Raw genomic sequence first — 19691 nt, 5'->3', positions numbered from 1 at the left:
CATTGACTGTGGATGAGCGAATACATGACTGACTGGGTGAGTTGGTGAGGCAGTTTCTGGTGGACTGTGTACAGTTTTAGTCTCCTTAGTTTAGAAAGGATATCATTGCATTACAGCGGGTCAGAGGAGATTCAGTCGACTGATTCCTGGAATGGGAGGGTTTTCTTATGAGGAAAGGTTGAGGAGGTTGGGCCTCTATCCATTGGAGTTTAGAGGAATGGGACGTGATCTCATTGAAAGATATAAAATCCTGAGGGGACTTGACAGGGTGGCTGCTGAGACTATGTTTCCTTTTGTGGGGGACTCTACAATCAGGTGACTCAGTTTAAAAATATCGGGCTCTTCCATTTCAGACTGACAGAAGGTAATTTGTTTTCTTTCTCTCTCAGTGGGACATTAATCTGTGGATTTCTCTTCCCCAGAGAGCAGTGGAGGCTGGGTCATTGAAAATGTTCAAGGGGAGTTGGAGAAATTTTTGACAAAGGAATGAGTAAAGAATTATGGGGGGCAGACAGGAAAGTGGAGTTGCGGCCACATTCAGATCAGCCATGCTGGAGCAGCTTCGAGGGGCTGAATGGCCTGTTACTGCTCCTGATTTTTGTGTTCTTGTTCTTGTGTGCCTCTCTCGGCACTGCTGTCCATGTCCTGCTCACCGTCTCGCTTGCCGGACTGCTCGGCGCCTCAGTAACCTCCCGCTCTCCAGCCTGCTCCCTACCCCTCACCGCCTCACTTGCTGTTCTGCTTGTCACAATCTCCTCAGTTCTTGTGGTGAGATGGGCGGCGACAGGGGTCAGGAGGGAGGTGCCGAGTGGGAGGTGAGGGGCTTGGTAGTCGGGTAGCGAGCGGTGCCGCATAAGGGTCGGCGCGTAGCGCAGCGAACGAGGCGGCGAGGGCCTGGGGTCAGGGCACCTGGCATTCGGGAGCAGGGGAGTGAGTGGGAGGCAGCAAGTGGGCGACGGTCAACGGCTGAACAACGAGGACGTCAGCGGTGGGAGGAAGGGCGCACGCACCGGCAGACTGAGTGGGTGCCGAGTTCCTGTTCCAGCTCGGTGTCAGGAGTTACAGTGTAAAACTGATCACAATTCTAGCATTGCTGAGTTCTGATGGAACGTCATCGACCTGAAACGTGAACACCCTTTCACTGTCCACACTGCTGCCTGCCATGAGGTGTAATTCTTAATTGTTTTCTGGTGTTACGACAGAAACCCAAAAGGAGGGTTGACGCACTCTGGAGGACAATGAATGCATATAGCGGTTATCTCGCTTACCTGTGGAAGGTTCGTTGGTCTAGAGGTATGATTCGCGCTTCGGGATTTTCATTAAATGATTATTCCTCTCGGGTTCAAATCCCGGACGAGTCTTCGTGTGTCGTCACTTAAAATCCAAATTCATTTGCGAGCGAAAAGGCTGATTTTACTTAAACCGGGGCGAGGTTTCATAACCTGAGAAGCCATTACAGCGAAATTATCACTGCAAAACACGTGGAGTAAATGAAGAAACTGTTGCTCATGTAATTGGACGGTTAATTTATCCTAATAAGAGAAGTGTAAAAGTTAATTTATCCCAAACCTGGGTTCGATTGCAGAGAATGCATAACTCAATGTCTTCAATAATATTTCAAGGAGAAAATTTCAGATACAGATAAATAACCATTTTCTCACTGATCCATCATATATTTGATGAATACAAATCTATCAAACTGAGATTTAAAATTAAAATGTTGTTTCCCGATGGGATCTCTGAAATTCCAGTCCCCTTTTTTGAGAGATGTTTCCTAATTTCACTCCGGAAATGTCATGTTTTTTGACGGCGCCCCAACGCCCCCACACCCCTCCCCCTCCCCCAATTCCGAAATTCGCAGAAGTTTCTCTCTCTGACACTATCGTCTTAACATGTCATCATTCTCCTGCAACGTTTTGAAGCTCTCTGACCCTTTGCCTCGTGGCCTCCCCTCTACCGCTGCTAAATTCCAGAAAATAAACCACAGAACAGCCCCATCGTATAAACCATTACCAAAGGAAGCCGTTCTTCCCGAATTAATGCCCATCTAGATGGTAACAGTCGTGGGTTTGCCTGCCTATTAGGCAGTCCACCCAAATACTAACAATTTAATACGAGAAAATCTTTTCCACACGTTGTCTTTGGATCCTTTTTGAATGAAATAAAATCTGCCCTGTTTGGTTACTGACCCTTGCGCCAGTGGGAACAATTCATCTTTATTTACTTTCTCTAAACCCTCTTGACAGTTCTTTCTGTGGAGTGATTAAAAATACCGAAAGCCAGACGTGGGATTTGAACAATGAGGGACTGTAGATCAATGATAAGGGAAGTGATACTTTGATAATCAGATTAAGAAATAGTTTGAAAGTTATGAAATCCGTCCAAACCTGTGCATTGCGGGTTCAAGAGCACAATGCGTCACTAGGGCGTGGGAAACTCGGATTAGATTCTCGACGTCGACATATAAATTGCCTATTTTGTTAGAGCATCACAGTCCCTAAATTATTTTATTTTCTTCGAGGTCAGGTTACTTTCAGTTTGCTTTCTGTTTTAGGGCAGTGATCTTGTAGTTAGGGAAATAAATTGATTTCAGCTTGTTTGGTGATTCAGGAGTAGAATTCTTATTTATCATCACAGAAACCTGGGTTCGATTGCAGTGAATGCATAACTCAATGTCTTCAATAATATTTCAAAGAACAAATTTCCAATACAGATAAATAGCCATTTTCTCACTGATCCATCATATATTTGATGAATACAAATCTATCAAACTGAGATTTAAAATTAAAGGGCTGTTTCCCGATGGGATCTCTGAAATTCCAGTCCCCTTTGCTGAGAGTGATGTTTCCTAATTTCACTCCGGAAACGTCATGTTTTTTTGACTGAGCCCAAATGCCCCCACACCCCTCCCCCTCCCCCAATTCCCAAATTCGCAGAAGTCTCTCTCTCTGACACTAGCTTCTTAAAATGTCGGAAACATCGATAAAATTGCTCATTAATTCGTGAAGAACGGCTTCCTTTGGTAATGGTTTATATGAAGGGGCTGTTCTGTGGTTTATTTTCTGGAATTTAGCAACGGTAGAGGGGAGGCCACGAGGCAGAATGTGGGAGCTGGCCGCGTGGCCTAATGGATAAGGCGCCTGACTTCGGTGGTATGGGCTGAGGTTATCAGAAGATTGCAGGTTCGAGTCTTGCCGCGGTCGTTTTAACTTCCTGAAAACCGCGATCTTATTCGTCAGCTGAAGGTTCTGCGTTACCTTCCAAACATTTCAAGGCTCTTTCTCACACTCTCTGCTCTTGTTAATTTGTGCATTAATTTCTAACTCATCTTTGTATTTTGTGTAGTTTGCTTCTCATCATTCAAAATGACCAAAACTTATCCCACAAGCTGCAGCACACTCTGAGTCACAAGCTCTCAATGATGAGGCAGAACGGCGGCTGAGGAGAAGTGACAGGAAGCAAATCCTGCACTCCGGATCTCACTACCTCTTGGGACATCCTGTCCCATGTGTCCAAAGATCTGTGGACCGAGAATTGACCTGTTCACTCACATGAAGACCCATGGCAGAAACTCACGGCCCTGAGTGGATGTCATCCTCGTATCGAGGAGCAGACGATAACTATTGCTTGTTACAAAATACATAAAAGAAAAGGTCAACTCCACTCTCGTAGTATTTCTAAAACCGTCCCTTTCCAAATAATGTGAACAAGTCTTCTCGATTGTCTCTGATCTGTCAACTCTACTATATCGGAATGTGCTGCCATCTACTGGCCGCAACAGAGCGGTAGAAACTCACATTGTCGGTGTCGCAGAAACAGGTCAATGTGAGGAATTTGTGATGTGATGTGATGGGGCAGATATAGAAATACAAATATGAAATACAATTTAGAAAACATGATTAATTAATTTATTCCCATTGAATCGGTAGCAGTTACAGGCCAACTATTGTCTGGAGCAACTGAGACGATTTGATAAACTGCATTTAAAGGAAGTCTAGATAAGTCTAGGAGGGAGAATGAATTTCAGGGATAAACAGAGAATGTTACATGAAGTATTCTAGGTGGAGGATCTTGTCGGGCAGTTTACCTGTTAGAACAAATGACCCACTTTCAGTGAGGTATATTCTGGGTTGAATGAATCCAGATTTGCAAAGTGTCTCAGGGACTGACAGACACGTAATGAATCCCACACTCAAACTGTGAGTAAAAGACAGAGAGATCCAGAATGAATCATTAACTCAGGCCTGGCATCAGTGACTGACTGATACACATTGAATCACACACTCTCACGGTGTACAAGAGACCGAGCGATACAGAATGAATCATACACACAAGCACATCATCAGAAACTGACAGATCCTCAATTAATCCCGAAAACAAATCCCGTCCCACGGACAAAGCGATAACGAATTAATCCACAGAGACCCACAGAAGGAGAATGAATTCCACACTCAAATCCTGTTCCAGCGACAAAGTGATGCAGAAAGAACCTCACACCCGTACAAGTGGAAAAGTTACAACTGAGAAGGAGACCATTCGGCCTTTTGTCTGTCCTGAGATTCTTCAACAGGAACTCAGCTATCCCAGTCCCCTGCCCTCTCTCCATAGCCATGTAAACGTTTCTCTTCAGGCAGTTGTCCAGTTCCACTATGAAAGCACCGATTTTAACCTGCCTCTTCCACTTGCCCCAGACAGGGCATTCCCGATCCTTACCACCCACCATGGAAGATGAATCCTCATGTCCCCATTGATTGGTTTAAAACCGGTGCCTTGCACAAAGTGAAGCTGTTTCTCACTGTCTAATCTGTCTCAATCTGTCGCGGCCTCCTCGTCCTGTATTCTCGACCGTCAGGCATGGTTTCTCAGTCTGACCCCATCCCTGCAACATCGGAAAACTTCTTGGCCTACCCCTGCTCCTTGTTCGCATGTTCCATCAAAGTACTCGATAAATCGGGATGAAGAACTTCCTTAAAGAAGCAGTCATTGGTGTAAATGAAGGGACTGAGTGGTGATTTAATTTCTGGAACTATGCAGCTTCTGGAGGGAGCCCAAGAGTCAAAGTGTAGAGTGTGGAAGAAGTGAAGCTGGAAAGAAGGCCAGCGATAGTGGGAAAAAATGTCAGATTGACAAAGGTGCCATGAATTAAAGGACAAAGGCAATTTTAATGGTAGCGATAAGGGCTTAAAATAAAAGGTCTTGTTGGTGTAAAGGTAAGAAAGCAGAATGTGATAATAGAAAACACGGGTAGCATTGTGTGAAAGAACAACATGCAACAGGTAACAGGGGACCCTTTGGGGGAATGGGGTGGGGGTGGAGTCGGTGGTGAGGAATAAAAAGTTAGAAAATGGGATAGAAGGGGGTCAAAAAGCGGATTAAGCTGTGGATAAATGAATAAAAATAAAACTAAGTGGATAAAAAGTAAAAAATTAATTTAGAAAAAAAGGGGACTAAAAAGGGGGTGCGGATTGAGGAGAGAGTTCCTGGTCTGAAGCTGTTGAACTCAAGATAAGTCCAGAAGACTGTAAACTGCCTAATTGCAAGATGAGTTGCTTTTCCTCCAGTTTGTGTTAGGCTTCACTGAATAATTGCAGCAGGCCAAGGAGGGACATGTGGGGATGAGAGCAGGATGGTGTGTTGAAATGGCAAGCGACAGAAATGTCTGGGCCATGCTTGCAGACAGACCAAAGGTGTTCCGCAAAGCGGTCACACAGTGTGGGTTTGATGTCTCCAGTGTAGAGGAGGCCGCATTGGGAGCAGTGAATGCAGTAGACCAAATTGGAAGAGGTGCAAGGGAAGCCCTACTACACCTGAAAAGACTGTTCTGGACCTTCGACGGTGAGGAGCGAGGAGGTAAAGGGCCAGTTGCTACACCTTCTTCGATTGCATGGGAAGGTGCCATGGGATCGCGATGAGGTGTTGGGAGTGATGGAGGAGTGAACCAGGATGTCCCCTCTGGGATGCTGACGGGTTGGGGGGGTGGTAGTCGGGGAGGATGAGGGGAAGGTGGTGGCATCATGATTGAGTTAGACGAAATGGCGGAGGATGATCCTTTGAATATGGAGGTTGGTGGGGTGGAAAGTGAGGACAAGGAGGACCCTAGCATGGTTCTGCGAGGGAGGGGAAGGTGTGAGGGCTAGAGGCGCGGGAGATGGGCGGGACATGGTTGAAGGCACTGCCAACTACAGTGGGTGGGAAACCTGGGTTAAGGAAGAAGGAAGTCATGTCAGAAGCGCCGTTTTTGAAAGTTGCCTCATCGGGACACATGCGAAGGCGGTGAAAGAACTGAGAGAATGGGATGGAGCCCTTACAGGAAACGGGGTGTGAGGTGCTGTAGTCGAAGTAGCTGTGGGGATCGGTGAGCTTGATTTGAATATTGGTGGACAGTCTATTACCAGAAATGGAGACAGAGAGGTCAAGGTAGGGACGAGAAGTGTTGGAGATGGACGATGTGAAGGTGATGGAGGGGTGGGAATTAGAAGCAAATTTGATATATTTTTCCAGGTCTGGACAGAGCATGAAGAGTCACCGAAGTGAGTTCACCAGAGTTTGTTGGAAGTTTATCACCATTAATGTACCCATTTAATGCATTTACGTGCTGATTGCCATTACCTCAGTCCTAGAGGCTTTCTTAAGTTTAATCATAGCCTGAGAGTCCCACAGATTGATTTTGATTTGGCCGGATCAGGGTGCATTGTCCAAGAGGTTTTTCAAACTTCTTTGCGTTCGAAATGGTGACATTTATTAAAATTAGGAGCATGTTTAAGAGCCCGAGAAATCATTACAGACAATATATCACTGCAATACACGTGAAGAAAATGAACGCAAATGTTAAAGAATGTTTGTCCATGTAACGGAAATCTGGACTGATCCTGATGCTGAAATCAGTCGGTTTCAATCGTGCCTGAATGAACATAGAAACCGACAGAACTGGAGTCCCGCAGTTTAATTTGATTTTATCCACACTTTAACTGTATTGTGGTATTTACACTGAGACGAGTTTGAGCCTTTTCTTGTGTTTGAGCAATCCGGTTCAGAGGGAATTAACAATCAGGGATTTGAACAGGAATGAAATTAATTACTCAGCAGAATGTGACTCAGGGGCACAGTAGGACAGTAAATGTTGGAGTTGGAGTATCTTTGGACAGAAGGTGTCGGAGTGTCAGTTTCTCGTGACAGAATTGATACCCAAGTTCCGCCGGTAAATCAGCAGGAACTCGATTCAACTCATCCACACAGTCAAGCTGGTGAAACAAAATGACTGGCGGCCTGGCTCTTCCGCAGATCACTCGGCTCTCGGCCTCCTGCAATGTTCCTATGAAGCTCAGGTACGCTCGAAGAACAGCGCCTCATCTTTCAATTAGACACTTTCCAGCTTTCCAGTGAGATCATTGAGATCAACAATATCGCTCTGGAAAAGTGTCCCCAACCCACCCACCCATTCTCCCTCCCTCCCGCGCCCCATTTTGACTTCGCTTTTCCTGTTTACAGAGGTTATTTCGAGATTCCTTTTCCACGTGTTTTTATTTTCGGATGGCAGTTGTTCATCAATCTGCCATTCACTCCTCCTCCAGAAACATCCTTTGTTTCTTTACTTGGTCCATTGATCTTACAGAGAGTTTTTAAAGGAACGACGGGCCTCATTTTGTGCTGTTGAAAATCTAAGAGCTTATGTTTCCCTCTCTCTGGCCAAGCAGCATAAACTATTTCTCATTTTTTAAACCGATTTCCAAAATATCACAGGCTGTCGCTTTTGATTTTTTTTTTCTTTCCTTACATTGACTTACAGCTTATTACAAAACTGACTTTTCCCAGTTCGGGTGAAAGGTCATCGATGTGAGACATGGACCCAGTTTCACATTCTCTGTCACTACCTGAGCTGTGGTGTAACTCTTACATTTTCTGACTTAACAATTGTGATGTGACAGGTTGGTTAAAAGGATTTGGGAGACAATGAAAGTTATTTTTGGTTGATGTAGCATCCCTGGCTGCCTCGTTGTTCCAGTCTTTAGTGGTATTATTCTCATTTAGGGGTGTTCTTTAAATTAGTTTGCTCGAGTTGTCAGGTTCAATTCCCGGACGAGCCCTCCTGAGATGCTGAAGACATCGGTGCACTTTTCAACCTCAGAGACTCTTCTTCACTCACTCTAAGTTGGACTTTCAACCCCTGCCTGGATCCCTGTGTTAGGCGCAAGTTCAATGTTGTTCGTTTTATAAAAACAGTAAAATTCACTCTAATTATAAAACAGGAGTTTTAAAAGTACTACAGCTGAAAATATAGCAATAAATGCGGGAGAATCAGATAATGTCAGTGATTATCTGTGAAGTGTGATCCTGACGCGAGTGCCCGAGTCTAGAATGACGAGGATCCATGGAGACAGATGCTGAAGAGAGTGTCTGAGCCCAGAGTTCCGGGTCTCTGTGGAGGGACAGGAGGAGGCCATTCAGCCTTCCTTTTCCACCACTCAGTTAGATAATGACACATCTCTGCCTTAGCTCCATCCAGCTGCCTTGATTCCATATCCTATTATACTTTTGCCAGGCAAAAAATCTATCACTCACGGATTTGGAATTATTCATTGAGGCAGCATTTACTGCTTATTAGGGAAGACAGTTTCACACCTCTATCTTTGCGTGAAACAATATTTTTAAAGTCTCTCCTGAATGGCCCGGCTTTGTTGACATTCTGAAATAAAAACAAAGAAGCTGTTGAAAATAACTCGGCAGCTCCGGCAGCATCTGCGGCGAGTGAAACAGAGCCTCCCGGAACTGGCGAAGAAGTCACATTGGAATCGAAACGTTCGCCCTGTTCCAGGTCTGGCAGCATCAGTGGAGAGAGGGACAGAGTTAATGTTTGATTCTTCGCGAGAGATACTGTCAGACCTGATTCCAGAGAGCGGGGCCGGGAAATTATTCTGAATGTTGCTGCTCAAACAGCGAATTGTTGATATGTGACATCGAATTGTTATTTATCGAATACAAAAGTTCACAGTAAAGGTCACAAATGTCAAACGTTGACTTTGTTTTATTCTCTCCACAGATGTTACCTGATGGGCTGAGTGTTTCCAGCATTTTATTTATATTTTTGACGTGAATAACCGAGTCCGTGCTGGATCATTCTTTAATGGTCTCTCACAAATCCAGTATCATTAGTTTATCAACTTCTCCGATAACTTTCACTCTTTGTATTTGGGCCTCGGCTCCTCCACAGTTTGCAGCATCTCACCAATTAAAACAAAACAAAACAAAACTCGATCATCCGTGGCCTCAATCAGATTATGATTCAACCCGTCCTTGTGCCTGGGTTGGTGGGAAAAACGGTAGCGCTTTTGACTGTAGAGTAGAAGATTCTGTTTTCAGATCACGGAGTGTTACTGAAATCCTGCATTTTAGATCTGGAAAATAAACATTGTTTGGAGATATTGACGAAATGATGCGATTCAAAAGCATGATGAAAGTCATCGTTTCCAGCTGCTTGCGAAATACACACTCAGTTTTCATTTTGCACAGTTTTATATCAATGTTTCAGGGGTGTGGTGTGTCTATTGTTTGTGCAATTGCTCTGTTACCCAGTATCAGAATTAAAACACAAACTGTCCATCATGGAGTTTAAAACCACAACCGTCTCCTTCTATATAGTTGTTTCATTCAGTTGCTGGATGAGAGCGCGGTGTTAATAACATAACAATCTTTTATTATGTAAGCTACAATCACGCACTATTATTTTTCCAATATATCAGGAGATTCAAACTCGTCCTGTTAAAGCAGAATGACAGTGAGTTCAGTGAGAAGTGTTTACAAACAACAGCAATTTCTTTCTGCTCACTGTGCACACATATAGCGATTTGTATTAAACAGCAGGAGCGGAAACCGCAGTCCGCAATTTTCACGTTCACGTTGACCTGAATTTCAGTTTTGTGGGTAAAGATGTTTTTGTGGAAACTGAAGTCGCTTTTCCTGTGAATGGAGCCGGTTAAAGATCCCGGGCCGGCCTGAGAGTCCCCGAGCCCGGGGCCAGCGGCAGCCTGGGGAGAAGACCGGTCCCAGAGAAAGGAAATAAGATTTGAAAGAGAGAGGGGTGCGGGCGGGGCGGGAGCGGGAGTTGGGGGAAGCCAGGGAGGGAGATCCAAGAAGGGAGAGGGGGAGGGGGGACAGCTTAGTAGGGAGCGAGGGAGAGAACTATGGAGGAAGAGAGGGACGGAGCTTGAAGAAGAGAGGCAGCGGTAGGAGGAACTGGAATTTTTCCACCACATTTTTCAACCTCAGGAACACCTAAAACCTCACGGCCAATGGTGCGGGAGCGGAGGTGTGTCTTGGTAAATGAGTATACTGCTTGAATGTGCACAGCAACATCCCACCGCAGCAACCTGATCAATGGCTGTATAATCTGTTCCAGAGATTCCGATGGATTAATATTGATCCCAGGACTCCGGGTAAGAATCCGCTTCTCTAGTTGTAACTAGTCTGGTTGGATTGTTCACATCCGTCCGAGAGGGGAAGATGGGGTTTCGGTTTCCACTGTGGTTTGTAGCTGGATATAGTGAAATATTTAATCACCCCTATGTGGGGTATTACACAATATTGCGATACATACTTTCCTCTTAAAGAAGTTCAAGCAGCTGGAAACACTGAAGTCGTGGCTCTATCTTTACTAAATCACGCGACCTGTGATAATAAATCATAAACTCTTCCAGTCAGTGGAGATGTGATATGGACACCAAAAATACTCACACACCACAGCAGATGTTGTTTTATTTTCCTCAGGGAGAGTCGATTGAAGAGTTATCCTTCCTTTGTACCTTTGAGTTTCTCAGTATTGTAATGCTGCCTCATTCATTCCTGGGAACATGTGGTAATCAGAGATCATCACTCCCTCCCTGCCTGAATCCGGCTGAGACAAGTGTTATCATTAAGTCCAGTCAACATCTGTCCCCTTATCGGATCCGATATTTGATCCAAAGGTAATATTTTCTGTTATCTACACTGAGAATTGAAATTCCTGCTACACTCTGTCTCCCATCTCTTTCAACTGTGGGAGTCTGTGTTTCATTTTCTGTAACACCTCTTCAATTAACAATCTATCTCTGCTTTTCCTTACTGAGGGCAATCTCTTCTCCCTTTTTTACTTTGCTGTGAGCTATGATTCAGTCAGTTGCTCTCTTGCTTTTTACAATCAGGGGGTCTGTGAGTTCAAAACTCACTCCAGAATCCTGAGCACAAATTCAGACTGACCCTCGAGTGCAGTAATCAGTGAATGCTTCACTGTTAGTGGTGCCAGCTTTTAAATGATATGGTAAACTGAGGTGCCACCTGCCTTCCCAGGTAAATTATACCCTGCACAATTATGGAGAGGGGCGGGGGAACTCCACTCGGACCATGGGCTGAAATGGGCCGAAGAACGGGGAAATCCTCGGCTGGTGTATTTTTCAGCACTTACTGCTTGTGTCCGTGTGTGAATAAAAGCGATTAGAGAGGTTGGCTGCAGACTAAATTGTTTACTGGAAGTAAGAAGCTAATGCAAATTTACTGTAAAGGAAAATTAAGCTATTTTTTTTTTTCGATCGCAGCCAGTTGTTTCCTTTTGGTGTGAATGAGAACAAAACTAGCAGAAAAAGGTCTTGATCCATGGGTTATGGGTCCAGCACGCTTTCGCAGTGCTACTTTGCTACAAAAACGGATTCCTTCCTGCCTCGTAGTGTTACATGCTAGACAGGAAAATGTTCACTTACTCGGTGCTTTTTTTTAATCAAGAGCACACGTGTTGGGAAGCTCACCCTGGCTGCGCAATTGCGCTTCACACAACTCCGAATGCAGCTGAGAAAGACACAGAAAAGCAGTTAGAGACTATCAGGACACACGCAGTGACAGACAGGAAAAAGTTACGCAAACCAGCAAGATACTAAAATGGAGAGATTGATCATTTATGAAAGAGTATTTTCCGTTGTATGGAACCTCCCCTTTTTTAGGTGTTTGACAGACCTCAGGCTTAAAGGCTGATCTCGGCCAGTCAAATTCCGAAGATCACTCCATCAAATGCCAACAAGTGATGATCGACCCCTCGGGACCAGTTGCCAGTTTAGGCTCGACTCACTGTGGTTCAGAACAGCCAAGATGACCACAGATCCAGTAACTCGCTCTCAACAACCACACTTTATGGAAATGAGGAGGAAGCAGCAAAGCAACCGCTGGCTCGTGACGCCGGGGGAGCATGTTCCAGACACCGCAGCCAGGCCGAGTGGGGAGGGTGGGGGTGGATGGTACTGGTGCTGTTTGGGGGTAGCGGTGGGGAGGGGGGCGCGGAGGATGGAAGCCATGGCGCAGAGTGATGAGTGCGCAAACAGCCGACTTTAAAGCTCACAGAAAAGCGGTGTCTGGAGCTGCCCCTAGAGACAAGTTTTGGGCTGTCAGTAAAAAAAAAAGAACTCCTATAATGAAGGTGCAAAATCAGGAACAGTAAATGCTGGGAACATTTAGCAGATCCAAAGCAGCTGTGGGGAGAGCGCAATGGATTAGTGGCCCATCTGCTGCATTAACGCAGTCAGGATGGCCGAGCGGTCTACGGCGCTGCGTTTAGGTCGCAGTCTCCTCTGGAGGCGTGGGTTCGAATCCCACTCCTGACAATAATTTTTCTCTCAGCACCTTTCAAACCCGGGACCTCCACCACCTGGAAGGAAAAGGGCAGCAGATGCAAGAGAACACCCCCAACAGCAAGCTCCCCATCTGATCCACACACCATCATGACTTGGAACTGTATCGCTGTCCCTTCACTGTCGCTGGGGCAAAATCCTGGAAATCCCTCCCTAACAGCACTGTGGGTGTACCTACACCACATGGACTGCAGCGGCTCAATAAGGCAACTCATCGCCAGCTTCTCAAGGGCAATTTCAGTTGGGGCAATAAATGCTGGCCGAGCCATCGACGCCCACATCCCGTGAAAGAATGAAACAAAAACTCTTGGCTACCGGAACGCAGCTCAGAAAGTTCACTGATACCAGAGCAAAATAGTACGAATGCTGAAAATCAGAAATAATAACAAACAGAACATGCTGGAAATACACAACAATTAAACAGCATCTGTGGAGAGAAAAACAGAACTAGCAATTCAGGTCTGTGATATGATCATTTCCTTCTCTTTCAATCATTCAGCTGATAAACAGAAAGGAAGCCAATCACCAGTCAAAATCCCCTCCCCTTTCTACGGCACCTTTCTATGCAAGTGCACGAGACACAACACTTGCCTTTGTACCTCAATATCCGAGGCCTCAAATACTCCTTCCAAGTGAAACAGTGATACACTTGTTCTTCTTTCAGTTTAATGTACTGTATTTGCTGCCGCAATATGTTCTCATCTGCTTCAGGTGGGTGAGCGCTTTGAGGAATCTCCGTTCAATCCGCAAGCCTGACTCTGAGCTTCCTGTCACTTATCATTTCAATTCTCCACCTTGGTCCCACTCTGACCTTTCTGTCCTTGGTCTGCTGCAGAGTTCCAGGGTGAAAAATAATAAAAGCTCGAGGAAGAACACCTCACCCTACGCATTTCTGCCCTCAACATCGAGGTCAATAATTTTAGATTGTAAACTCAGCCTCCCTCTTGTTTCATTTGTTTCTTTCAGGTTTTTTTTTTCAATTTTAGTTTCTGACTTAACCTCCTTACTTTGGTGAGGCGATAGCATAGTGGAATTGCTGCTGTGCTGATATTCCAGAATAATGCCAGGTTCGAATCCTGCCACGGCATACAATGGAATTTGGATTCAGTAGAATTCAAAAATGCAAAGCCTAATGATGACCATGAAATAAATGTCTGTTGTTCGCTAAGGGAAGGAAATCTATCGACCTGGTCCGGCTGCATGAGATCCCAGAGCCCCAGCAATGTGGTTGACTCTTCAAACACCTTCTCCACTCAGTTGTAACAAGGTCTTACAAAGAGGAGAAGAAGGAAATGAAACCCACCATCGATCTCGACAACGGCAATCGCTGCCCTCTGTCCGACCCTGGGAAGTCCTCCTTACTAACAGCGGGGGAGCTGTGTGATAGTCTAGTTTGGCAACAGCGTGTCTGACATCGTCATGGACTCATAGCTTGCAGATAATGTCCCAGACTCCACCATCACCATCCCTGGGTATGTCCTGTCCCACCGGCAGAACAGATTGAGCAGAGGTAGCACAATGGTATACATTTGGGAGGGCTACAAGAGCAGGTTAGGGGCTAGGAATCTACAAGGATGGAATACTCTGCACTTGCCTGGTTGAGAACAACTCCTTCAACACTCAAGAAGCTGGACACAATCCGCTTGATTGGCAGCACATCCACAAACATTCACTCCCTCCACCATCGGTGCACAGTAGCAGCAGTGTGTAGCATCTACAAGATGCACTGTAGGAATTCAACAAAGCACCTGCTACGACCTAGAAGGACAAGGGCAGTAGATAGGTGGGAACTCCTAGAAATTTCCATCCAAGCTACTTCACTCACCATCCTGACTTGGAAATATATCGACATTCTGTCGCTGGGTCAAAATCCTGGGACTCCCTTCCTAACAGCACTGTGAGTGTACCTACATTACATGGACTGCAGCGACTAAAAAAGGGAACACACCACCAGATTCTTAAGGGCAACTAGGGAGGGGGAAGAAATGCTGGCCCAGCCAGCGAAACCCTCATCCCGTGTATGAATAAAAATACATACATTGCACTTGGAAGCCTGCTCTCTAGCCATTCTCACCTCATCTGGACCCACCTTTTGTTTCTTTGCCTGTTCGAGTAAATCTCCCTTTGGCTTTGGCACCGTGAAACCTTTTTTAATTTAATCTCCCTGGACTCCCACACCATTACAGATCTTCGCTTGTCTTCAACCTATTCCCAAAACCGGGACTCGTTCACTTGCTCAAAACCTCTTACATTTCTATCTTTCCTCAGTTCAGATGAAGTGTCATCAACCTTAAACATTAATTCGTTTTAACTCCACAGATGCTGCTGAATATTTCCAGCATTTTCCGTTTTTATATTATAGTCTGCTCCTTGACTGATAACACATCCCTTTTAAGGAGAGTGCAAATTATCTGGAACTGGTAACAAACCACTTTTAAACAGACAGATTCATATTTACACAGCTTCGATTGCCTGACAAAAGACAACATTTTATGGATTCCATTCTGTGCCCACGGGATCAATTCCCATGCCGGCTTCTCACACACTTCCTGCTCTGCAGGATGTAGGACTGATTTCAGTCCATGAAATATAGAATGATAGAGGACAGAAAGAGCACATCCCGCCTGTGGTGGGTATTTGGTTGAGTGATATAATTACTCTTAGATCCGTGCCCTGTCCCCATTGTCCTCTGTTTCCTTCTTTCAAGATTTTTTTTCTCCAATTTTCTTTATAAAGTTAATGATGAATCTGCTTCCACCACCCTCCCAGGTAGCTTCCATTTCACAACAACCCACTCTGTAAAATACATTCTCCTCATCCCGCTCCTGGTTCTTTTCCCAATCAGCTTCAAACTGTGTCCTCTGGTTAGCGACCCTTCTGTCAGTGGAAACAATTTCTCCTTATTTACTCTAGTAAACTGGTCATCATTTTGAACACCTCATGGCAGATGTTTTTTCGATGCAAAGCAAGTGGAGAGAATACAGGCGAATATTTAAGAAGATTGAAGCCGAATGCGAATTTATCCAAATTCGAGCGATTTCAGCAACAGCTCCGGGGTTTAATAAAACTCCCCAAAGCGCTTCAATGGAGCTTTATCAAGCAACATCGACATTGACTCACATAAAATTCACTTCGTAAAATTGACAGATTTAAAGAGGGTGTTAAGGGGGAGAGTGAAGTGAGGATGTTTCTAGAAGGAATTGCAGAGCTAATGGCTCAGGCAACTGAAGACGTGGCCGCCAATGATGAAAAAATGAAAAGTTTAAAGGATCAAGAGGTCAGAGTTGGATTCTGAAAGCGAAGGGGGGATGTTTGGGAATGGAACTGGAACTCCAGTCCGGCCAGTGAGAAATCTCCCCCTGAACCACTAATGTTCACACAGCCGCTCATTCCATGTTGCCAGCTGGAAACCTGTCTGAAGGAACATGCATCCTGACAGACCGCCTGTAATAATCTCCCACTATCTGAACTAAAGCTGCAACAGGAGTTGTTCATTACAGCTGTGATAACCGCGTTGGTCTTGGTATTCAGTGGTGCAGGTTCACATCATCCTTGTTTAGCGCTGTCTGCCAGAAACAGTCTGGAAAGATGACTGAGCAGTTACCGAGGAGGCTGTATATCTCCAGTTGAAGTCTGTCTGAGGGCTGAGCAGACTGACTCTGGTCAGCATCTTTCGAAGATTTTTGTTTTGTTCTGAGAAGGTGATGAGTTTTCGTCTGCTCAGTGGTTCAGATGGGAAAGTGGGGAGTGACCTGTATAGAAGGAAGTTCGGGACGGCAGTTTCTATTTTCTGAGAATATTGATAAACCTTTTGCTGACATTCTTCTATGCTTATCTAAAGCATTCGAACCCCCATCTTTTAAATGCCTCTGTTTAGATCGATTGCAAGTCTAACGCTATCTGTTGCATCAAAGATCTACACCAATGATACGTGTTTCCCATTCCCAAAATGGGAATTTCTGACATTGTCGAACAGACGGTTCAAAACTTCAGCAATTTGAACAGTGACCATATTTTAAAAATCCTCATTGTGTGTAAAATATTTTTGACTGCCCTGTGGTTGCGAGAAAAGCTATAGAAATTCAGTAGAACTTCTCAAAGGCATAGGCAGGTTGGTGGAATGGGCGGATAAGCAGCAGATAGAACCAAAGAAAAGTTACTGCGCAGAAAGAGGCCATTCAGCACATCTTGCCTGGACAGAAAAAAATATGAAAAATACTAATCGCTTAATTAAAACCCACTTTCCAGCACCTGATTCAGCGAACATCTCCACTTCTGACCTTATGTTAGAAGGAAGGTCATTGATGAAGCAACTGAAGATGGTTGGGCCGAGAACATTATCCTGAGTAACTCCTGCAGTGACGTCCTGGAGCTGAGATGACTGACAGCCAACAACCACAACCATCTTCCTTTGCATTAGGTATGCATCCAACCAGTGGAGTTTTCTCCCTGATCCCCATTGTCTCCAGTTTTCCGAGGGCTCCTTGATGCCACACTCGGTCAAATACGGCCTTGCTGCCAAGGGCAGTCACTCTCACCTCAGCTCGGGAGTTCAGCTCTTTTGTCCATGTTTGATCAAAGGCTGTAACGAAGCCAGGAGCTTGGTGGCTCTGGCAGAATCCAAACCGGGCGTCAGTGAGTAAGTTATTGCTAAGCAGGTGCCGCTTGATATTACTATTGCTGACCCCTTCCATTACATAACTGATGATCGAGAGTTGACTGATGGGGAGGTAATTGGCCGGGTTGTATTTGTCCTGCTTTTTGTGTACAGGAAATACCTGGGCAGTTTTCCACATAGCCGGGTAGGTGCCAGTGTGGCAGTTGCAATGGAATAGCTTGGCTGGGGGCACGGCAAGCTCTGGGGTACAAGCATTCAGTACTATTGCCAGAATATTGTCAGGGCCCATTGCCTTTGCACTATCTCGTGCCTCCAGCTGTTTCTTGATATCATGTGGAGTGAATTGAATTGGCTGAAGACTGGCATCTGGGATGCTGGGGACCTCCGGAGGAGGGCGAGATGGATCATCCACTCGGCACTTCTGGCTGGAGATTGTAACAAATATTATCTTTTGCACTGATGTGCTGGGTTCCTCCAATATTGAGGATGGGGATATTTATGGATTCTCCTCCTCCAGTGATTTGTTTAATTGTCCAAAAGCATTACCGACTGGATGTGGCAGTACTGCAGAGCTTAGATCTGATCCGCTAGATCACTTAGCTCTGTCTATCACTTGCTGTTAATGCTGTTTGGCACGCAAATAGTCTTGTATTATAGCTTCACCAGGTGGACAGCTCAGTTTTAGGTAAGCCTGGTGCAGCTTCTGACATGCCCTCCTCACTCTTCATTGAACCAGGGTAGATATCCTGGCCTGGTGGTAATGATAAAGTGGGGGATATGCCAGCCCATGATTTTTCATATTGTGTTCGAGTGCAATTCTGCTGCTGGTGATCGCTCACAGGGTCTCATGGATGACCAACCTTGTGTTGCTAAATCCGTTCGCAATCTATCCCGTTTAGCACGGTGGTAGCGCCACAGAACACGATGGAGACTGTTCCCAATGTGAAGACGGGACTTCATCTCCACAACATCTGTGCAGTGGTCATGCCGACCGAAATGTCGTGGGCAGATGCATCTGCGGCAGGCAGATTTGTGAGGATGACGTCAAGTATGATTTTCCCTCTTGTTGGTTCCCTCAGCACCTGCCGCAGACACAATCTCACAGCAATGTCATTTAGACCTCTCTCAGCTTGATCAGTAATGGTGCTACCGAGCCACTTTTGGATTTGCACATTAAAGCCCCACCACTCAGAGGACATTTAACGTAGAGGAACATGGATTCATTAGCTGAGCGAGGGCGGTATGTGGTAATCAGCAGGTTTCCTTGCCCATTTTTGACCCGATGCCATGAGACTTCATGGGTCCCGGAGTCGATGTTGAGGAATCCCAGGGCAACAGCCTCCCGACTGTATGTCACTGTGCCGCCATCTCTGCTGGGCCTGTCCTGCCAGTGGGACAGGACATACCTAGGGATGGTGATGGTCATGTCTGAGAAATGATCTGTAAGGTATGATCCCGTGAGGATCACTATGTCCGCCTATTGCTTGCCTAGACTTGTGAGGCAGCTCTCCCAGTTTCTGCACTAGCCCCAAGGTGTTAGGAAGGGAGACTTTGCAGGGTGGACAGGGCTGAGATTGCCGGTGGCGAGTTCGATGCCGCGTGGTCCATCCGGTTCCATTCCTTGTTTGTGACTTTGTAGCGGTTTGTTACAATTGAGAGGCTTGGTAGGCCATTTCAGAGGGCAGTTAAGAGTCAACCACATTGCTCTCTCTTCGACATTGCGTTCATGTGGCACTAACTCACCAATCACCTGCTCACTGAAGTTCAATGTTGTTTCCGCCAGGGTCACTCAGCTCCCGACCTCATGGCAGCCTTGGTCCAAATATGGACAAAGGGGCTAAACTCGAGACGTGATGTGCAAGAGACTGCAGTTGACTATACAGGAGCATTTGGAAGAGTGTGGCATTGAGAAACCCAACAAAACTAAAGTCAATTTACATAAGGAGGGAAACTCTCCACTGTTTGGAGTCGTACCCGGGATTTCTAATACATTCCAAAAGATTTCCAGCATCCACAGTATTTCGCTTTTTGTTGATAGCCTGTGGGTGACAATGAAAGGATATGTTTAATGCTCTCGAAGTGAAAGCTGGCTCTTTGGTCTAGGGGAATGATTCTCGCTTTGAGATCCATGTTGATTTAACATGTGAGAGTTCCCGGGATCAATTCCCGGACGAGCCCCCACAGCATTTTAATACATTAATTCGTGTGCTCGAGGTGGTGCATTTGGGGAAATCAGGACCAGTTTTGAACATCCGGGAATTTATTGCAGAGAATAAATCACTTCAACACAAGCGAAGAAAATGAACACAATGCATCAAGAATGTTTCTCCTAATTCGTCAAATAAGGAAACTCTCCCCTTGTGGGTTCAGTCGGAGTCTGATTTTAATCAGTTACAGCCTTGACTGAAAGGTTAAACAGAACGGCAGAG

At 45.5% G+C, this 19691-nt stretch overlaps 1 protein-coding gene and 1 non-coding gene across 2 annotated transcripts in view; both read left to right on the top strand.

Annotated features, from left to right (window-relative positions):
* LOC144670314 (histone H2B-like) overlaps nucleotides 1–19691 on the top strand; it is a 1149071-nt gene that overhangs the window by 322390 nt on the left and 806990 nt on the right. The gene's annotated exons all lie outside the window — the stretch shown is intronic.
* On the top strand, nucleotides 12535–12617 carry trnal-uag (transfer RNA leucine (anticodon UAG)). Its single transcript has one exon. It is a non-coding gene; the product is annotated as a tRNA-Leu (tRNA).

The sequence above is a fragment of the Cetorhinus maximus genome, chromosome 31 (assembly GCF_964194155.1).
Source record: "Cetorhinus maximus chromosome 31, sCetMax3.hap1.1, whole genome shotgun sequence".
NCBI classification, from domain to species: domain Eukaryota; kingdom Metazoa; phylum Chordata; class Chondrichthyes; order Lamniformes; family Cetorhinidae; genus Cetorhinus; species Cetorhinus maximus.
The sequence above is the reverse complement of the archived record's forward strand: the minus strand, read 5'-3'. Positions and strand labels throughout refer to the sequence as shown.